Here is a 7,841-nt window from a genome sequence, read left to right on the forward strand (position 1 = left end):
TTTCACAACCGTATTGACTTCAATAATCCAGTTTCATGTGCCTGTTTTATCACATCTCTCTGTGTCTCTCACACAAATGCTGACATGTACATGCCAGCTCTCAAAATCTGGTGCAAAAGAATCCACTGATTCTTATGGATAATAATCCTGCTAATTTCTAAATTCTAAATTTATTAGTAATACTTCAGATGGAAACTAATAAATAAAACATTCTCTTATTCAGCAGTTATCACTCCGCAAGGGACCAAGTTCATTAGAAATACCCCCCCCCCCCCCCCTCAATTTTCACAGAAAAAAAGAAGCCTGGATTGAATTATTCAGATTCAGATTTTACTCCTTGATCTAAATTTTATCCAGTGTTTTTTTGCTTCTTGATGAGGATGAATCTGGGGCTAAGTTCTCTTTGATCAGGAAGATGAAGCAGGTGTTCTCTTGATCTTCCAAGTGGGAGGCTGACCTCAAACCCGGAGTTACATTGCAGACATACTGATTTTGAATCCAAACCACTGTAAGGAAAACTTAATCACTTCTCAATGTCAATTGTGATTTTAAGAGAACATTACAAGAGAAAGAACTGCAAACTGATGCCGTAAGCCTAACCTCGGCATCTTCAGCAATACACAAGAGATTCCCATTCTGATTTTGTTGTCAGTGTGAGTCACGCTCTATATCTGCACAAGCCTTCTCCAATATTTGTTGTGGATGCAGTGTGAGCTACCTTAGAGGAAGCAGAATGGAACAAAAATAATACAATCTCCCATAGAGAGTAGCATTGGAAATATACAAAACAAACTGCACATGATCGTACATGGGCTCTGCTGCAACATTGTAAAGAGACAGAGACAAAATATCAAACGCAAACTCCTGGAAGAATCAGTCACACAGACAGGGAGATAATGTATCTGTTTGGGTGTGTGTGTACTCAGAGGGGGAGGATTAAAAATGGATGTGCTTTTAACGTGGGAAGAGCGGCATGCTATTTTGTCAACCTGAGCGCCGTGGCATAGGCCCTGCTGCGAGGCCAGAGGGCGGGAGAGGGGATTTGCTTACGAGGGAGAATTAATCTCAGGTAACCTTAACAGAAGTGAGGAAGGCATTGCATTCTGCTTACCAGTGGGCTACTGCAGGCTTTCATGATGGCAACAACACACCGCATCAAGTCGATGATAGCCTTTCAAGGACTGCAGCCAGAGTAGCGTATACTGGCTATCGTATCAGATTCTTCTTCAAACACAAGAAGAAGTCAAATGTATAATTTATTTTTCATACAAACTGTTTTGTCTGTATCAACCTGTAAGATTGTGAGTTGCCTGAAAACCCACGCTATCGACTTACCCCATTTCAAGCAGGCACCTATCTACCTGGTGACACCTATCATACTGTAGCCAATACTTGTGCCCTGTGTGGGTATAAACACTATGGAGCTGTGGTAACGTCACTTTTTGGGTATAACAAGACTGATACAATGAGTACAATGGACCAATTTAGGATGTAATGTGAAACTTTGGGTTAAGAGGTTTGGGAATCCTTGTGTGTGTGTGTGTGTGTGTGTGTGTGTGTGTGTGTGTGTGTGTGTGTGTGTGTGTGTGTGTGTGTGTCTCTGTGCTCCACACCTTTACACACACAAACAGCAGTCAGTTAAGGGGAGCCACTGATAGCAAATGTAAAGTGGACTGGATTAATCACTATGGAGCACAGTTGGACAGACAGGCTGATGGACACACATATAGAGTTTCTGTAATCATTACACAAATAAAAGGTTTCAGCTTTTCAAGCCTGTCTTCAAACAGTATCCATGCGGCCACGTGAGCATTGTTGCTTGATGTAAGGATTCCGCTTGTGTATGCTGGTCACCATACGAAACCTCCCCTCTTTGCAAGTAGTAATTTACCAACTAGCCTCGTTCTAAGTAAAAGTGGTAAATGGACTGGTTCTTATATAGCGCTTTTCTACTCATCTGAGCACTCAAAGCGCTTTACACACTGCGCTGTGCACTGTGCTGCTCTACTTTAATTAAGTAATCAGAATAAAATTAAACCATTCCAAATTCACGTGCAGATTTTCTGTGTGGCAAAAACTTCTTCCTTCCAGTTTTACATCTCAAATTATGCAGCGTTTACTTCAAGCCATGGCTGTCTGGTACTTTTGTTAGATTTGTGCATTGTCTTAGTTACTCTAAAGAGGGATAATAGCAGGGATTCAATTTGTTACCAGCACTTTATTTGCTTTGTTCACACATCTGTTGCATCTTTACAGCTTGTCATTATGAACACACTAAGGGGAAAATGGAAAGCTCCAGAATAGTGAGAAGGGTCAATACACAGTGAATGAAGATAGTGATGGAATGAAAACCAATGCGGTGTCATGTAATTACACCATTTAAGCCTCTTCTGAGTAATGAGCTGCCTATGATATCTTTGTGATAAGTGGTGATATGGTGGGGGGGGTCTAATTTTTCCACCATTTGATCTCCCGCTCATTTCATCACAACTTTACAGATTATGTAAGCTAGCTTCACGTGCTCAGAAGAAAACAGAAGTTTTTTTTAAAGAGGTGTCTTAGCATTCACCATGCCCACATAGTGAGGCAGTGAAAGTGAACTCTTTAGCTACAAATAAGTGGATTCAGATTTAAGACAGTAACTAAGCCTGACAAGGCTTTTAAATAAAACATTAAGCGTTACCACCTGCAGTCACACCGCCAGGCCCTTATCGGCCAACTGAAGTAGGATAAGCAGATTCAAGGAGAATCGGAGAGTGATGTATCGGGCTGATTTTTCCTGCTTCTTCTGACTAAAAATTATTTGCCATGCCTCCAGTTGTGCTTTAAGTCTCTTTATAAATATCATCAGATGACTGCGTGAGACAAAGTCTGGTTGTTTTGCTTCAATGCTACTTACCCTACCCTGTTTCTACTCTCAGAGTTTTGGCTCTTTGGGAGATTGATTGATTGATTGATTGATTGATTGATTGATTGATTGATTGATTGGTAATTTCTTTCAAACATGTAAACCAGGGGTGCTCAATACGTCGATCGCGATCGACCAGTCGATCGCAAAGGTAGTATTGGTAGATCGCATGGCATTAAAAAAATAGATGCCAGCCTATCATCCATCCCGTCACTTGATTGATACAGGGAAGCCAGTCAGATGACATCAGATTTTTTTCTGACGCTTAGGTCGCTGCGCATGCGCAAACAGCGGCGCGAAGTGTAGTAAAACTGACAAGCTAGTCAGCGAGTTAACTCCAATTTTTAGCTCTCGGTTTTTTCTCTTAAACCTGGCCGTCAGCAGCTACTGTCCGGACTATGCATCCCTGGCTGATTCAATTCAGTGCAAGTCATCAGAGTAAACTCAGGTAATGACAAAAAATTTACATAGTTAATTGTGTTGTGAAATATTGGATATTGCGGTTATGCATGTATATACATTGTAGATATAAAGAATCCTCAATATATTTATAAATAAGTATATGTTTTGGATTTTTGTAGTGGGTAGATCATTTTGAGCTCACATGCGGAAAAAGTGTGAGCACCCCTGATGTAAACAATATACAGGTACATTTAGAAAAGAAAATAAGAGAGAGAAAAAAAATACTACACAAAAAAATGAATACATTTCAATATAGCTGCCGTTCTGATTAATTTGCATGTTGAAACCCATATGGAAAAGATATATATAAATCTTATAAGGTTTTTATCTGTCTTATATGAAACTTGTATGAAAAGCATACAAGAGTGAAAACACATATAAGATCCCTTGAAAAATTATACAATGAAACTTGTATGTTTTGTATACTTACTAAAAAAAATATATGAAAGTAATGAGAAAGTGGCCACTTTCATGAGTAAATCATGTGAGCCTTATATGATTTATATATGATTTACAATAACAAAATAACGCTGAAAACCGCTAAAAACCCTGAAAACTATACATTTCACACCTGAGCCTCAACTCTCGCGGCCTGGTACCAAACGACTCACGGACCGGTACCGGTCTGAGGCCCGGGGGTTGGGGACCGCTGCCTTAAATTATAGCTTCCTTCTTTCAAAAAAAAAAACATACTCTGAATATTACCTGGCAGTTCTTTATTTTTTGCTTTGAATAGAATTTGTGCTGTTTGGAATTTCACTAGATCGTCAATTTTCAATATTTCAGACTGCAAAAATAGTGAGTTTGTATATTCCCTATAACCTGCATTGTGGATGATTCGAATTGCTTTTTTTTTGAAGAGTAAAAAGTGAATGTAATGTGGTTTTATAGTTATTGCCCCAGACCTCTGCATAATAGCTTAAGTATGGTGAAACCAGTGAACAGTAGAGAATATGAAGTGATGTCCTGTCTAATACCTGTTTTGCCTTGTTTAGTACTGCAATGCTTCATGATACTTTGGAATGAATATATCTTACGTGAGCTCTCCAGTTAAGTTTTTCATCTATTATTACCCCCAAAAATTTATTTTCACTGACTGAATTATTCAAATTTAATGATAATTTGTTTTTATCAAGCCAGAACTTCACTTTACTTATTTCATTAGTCATATCCTCCCAAAAACTCTGCAGATCATCACCAGAGCAAAAAATGTTTGTATCATCCACAAAGAGAACCATTTTTAATACTTTGGACATTTTACAGATGTCGTTAATGTACAAGTTGAAGAATTTTGGACCCAAAACTGACCCTTGGGGTACACCACAAGCAATGTCCATACATAAGGAGCAACCACCATTTAATTTCACAAACTGCTTCCTATCACTTAAATAACTCCGGACCCAATCTAAAACTACCGCTCTGACACCATAACGTTACAGTTTTCTTATTAATATATCATGATCTATTGTGTCAAATACCTTTGTCAAGTCTATGAATAACCCAGCCACATATTGCTTTTTGTCTATGGAATTTGTGATGTATTCTATTGAATCTAATAGTGCCAATGATGTTGATCTGCTTGATCTGAATCCGTACTGACTCTCGGTGAGTAGTTTATGCTTATCTATAAATTTTTCCAGTCGGTTTTTAAACAGTTTTTCAAGAATTTTTGAGAATTGAGGTAGTAAAGAGACAGGCCTGTAGTTTGTGAAATAGTGTTTGTTGCCAGATTTGTAGAGAGGTATAACTTTTGCTATTTTCATTCTATCTGGAAATTGACCAGTTTGAAATGATAAATTACAGATGTATGTAAACGGTTTTATAATAGCCTCAATGACTCTTTTAACCACTATCATATCAATATCATTACAATCCAAAGATTTCTGATTTTTACATTTTTTGACAATTTCAAAAACTTCATTTTCATCAACGGCTGTGAGAAACATAGAATATGGATTTCTATCAATCAGTGTGTCCGATTTTTCCTGTGCTTTCCCAGGATAAGTGATTGTTCTGGCTAAATTTGGTCCAGCAGTTACAAAGAATTCATTGAGACTATTTGCCACAACATCCATATTGTATTCTTCATGGTCATTACAAATGAAATACTTGGGATAGTTCAGTATTTCCCATAATCTTTTAATATTATTTCTGTTTGCTTCACATAGTATTCCTTTTTACTCAATCTAAGTATATTAGGAGAGCAGAAAGAGGAGGAGGAATCAGGACAGCAGCAGGCATGTGTGTGTGTGTGTGTGTGTGTGTGTGTGTGTGTGTGTGTGTGTGTGTGTGTGTGTGTGTGTGTGTGTCTCCATGAGAGGAGAGTGCAGGGAGGCATGAAGCGGCATGTGGCGATGAGGGACAGTGAGGAGAACCACTGAGATGCTGCAGAGTGGTTGTGGTGCTGGCGGAGAGAGGGTAGGTGGGGACGATGGCGGTGGGGTATCACTGCTCATCTAGGATCAATGTGAATGCAGAGCAAGCAGGAGACAGATGCTTTGTGGAGCCAGAGGAGCCAGAGAGAGAGACGGCAGGGGAAGATAGAGTGGGAGTGAGTGACATTTCTCTCACACCACTATGAGCATCCACATCCTAATACTAGCTAATCCCTCTATCAGCCTCTTACCTCACCTGGGCCTATCTCACCGATGGCAGCGCTGTGGCAAAATGGAAGCCTCCTGCTTTCAGAGATTCAGTCAGTATTTTCGTTTGGCCAGGCCAGCAAGGCGCCGCTCCAAGTCCTATGTAACAGAGTATCAGGTCAGCACCGCCAATGTCCTGTCACTCACTCGACTCCTGCTGGCTTTTTCTTATTGCCCGATCACGAAGAGAGCACTGATTACTGATTCATGGGGTTTTCATAAGGACTGAGGCAAACAGTGATTTGCTATGTGGGCACGGAGAGCAGAGGGATTTGTGAGTTTTGCCCAGGAGCTGCATATCGCAATATAATTAAGCAGCAGTATGATGGATTGTAGGTTTTTGCCATTAGATCATATTCCTTAATTATTTAATTGTTTGGTTTAGCAAGCACAGAAAGATGTCTGTGACATTTTTCCAAAGCCCAAGGGGACATCTTCAGAGAGATGCTTTTGTCTGACAAGCAGTTGTAAAATATAGAATTTACAACCATTTAAAGCTGGAACCACCAAGTCTTTGGCTCATTTCCAGTGTCACATTATAACATTTCAATTTCATGGATTAAAGAAGCAGGAGGGGGAAATTCCGCAACAGTAACCAGACTATCACAGAAGGGATTTCAGTGAGCGTATATTATGCTGTATTCACTCTGTAATATTTAAACATATATCACTATTATGAAGAAGAACCGTTATGACATTTGCTCCATTACACAGGGGGATTTGACATCACCTGGAAAAGGTGATGAAGCCATCATACATTAAAATGTATGATGATATTCACAATACCGACTTTTATATTATATAAATGCTTTAAAAACATGTTTGTTTTTTTTAATAAAAAAAACAAAAAAAAAAAACAAACACTAATCCCTATGGGATCTGCTTCAACTCTGATTCTTCTCTAGGTCTTTCCTACCACACAGTTCATTTGCACACATATAGCACAGCAATACACGTTAGTTTTACAGTGCTATAGATAGATAGATAGATAGATAGATAGATAGATAGATAGATAGATATCTTTCATAAAGTATTCACAATCACTGATAAGGTGTCCCATAGGAAAGCTTTAAGTATTCACTAGGTAAACTATACACGCTTACACATATTTCCTTTAACCCAAATGCACATATGCAACCAGAGCTTGACAGATGAATTTGCTGCTGTGTCAGTCTTGGCTAATTCCGCAAATGAACAGCGGTACACCGGAGGCGGTTTAGCCACATAACACGCCACTTGGTTCACAAAACGGTAGCGGAGATATTAAATGTCCCGCAGCCAGGACAGAGGGGAATAAAAAGGAAACAGCAGCTGGTCACAGGGTAGCAAGCGGGCGGAAATCGACGAGTTATAAAACAGCACCATCTGCAAAGCGAGGAGAGGCTGCCCATACGGTCACCCTACAGCTTTATACCACTGAAGTGTCCCTCTTTGTGTCTAATAAACTCGCAATAAGGCGAATACATGCTGTGCAAACAGGACTGGAAGCTAACGTAAACACAGCCTTAATAAGGTCATGCAGTATTTATGAAGCAGGAAGGGAAGGGGAGCGCGTTTTTCTTCTGGGATGCCCGTTATTATCCACCAACTTGATCTTATTTGAGCTTCTTCGAAAACTCTTACCTTTTTTGTAGTCGCTTGACTCGTTGCTGTCGGTGTTTCTGTCGAATATCGCTGGCTAATTTTCAGTATTTTCTGTATCTGGGACTCGGGTTGGCGCTGGTGCTGATGTTAAGCCGTATCTTCAGTCCCACCCGTGTTAGCTAGCCCGCTGCCTCCGCTCGGCTTTGTGGTGCTGAAGTGGACAGCGCACCAAGGAGCTCTGGGAA

General features: G+C 39.8%; 1 protein-coding gene across 3 annotated transcripts in view; it reads right to left on the minus strand.

The window, feature by feature from the left end:
- The window catches only part of srrm3 (serine/arginine repetitive matrix 3), a 148,093-nt gene extending 140,252 nt beyond the window's left edge, over positions 1-7,841 (minus strand). Inside the window, exons 1-2 of one of the 3 annotated variants that reach the window (XM_086309769.1) lie at positions 7,636-7,841; positions 6,002-6,111 (exon numbers count right to left, since the gene is read on the minus strand). The gene's annotated coding sequence lies outside the window, so the exon portion shown is untranslated. Of the gene's footprint in view, positions 1-5,996; positions 6,112-7,635 lie in introns of all 3 variants that reach the window. The other 2 variants (XM_086309768.1, XM_086309770.1) reach the window with 2 other exon arrangements.

This window comes from Aulonocara sp. 'chitande type north' Nkhata Bay, linkage group LG10 (assembly GCF_057382095.1).
Source record: "Aulonocara sp. 'chitande type north' Nkhata Bay isolate Kocher_YH1m ecotype deep benthic linkage group LG10, A_spYH_male_GT1.1, whole genome shotgun sequence".
Taxonomy (NCBI): Eukaryota; Metazoa; Chordata; class Actinopteri; order Cichliformes; family Cichlidae; genus Aulonocara; species Aulonocara sp. 'chitande type north' Nkhata Bay.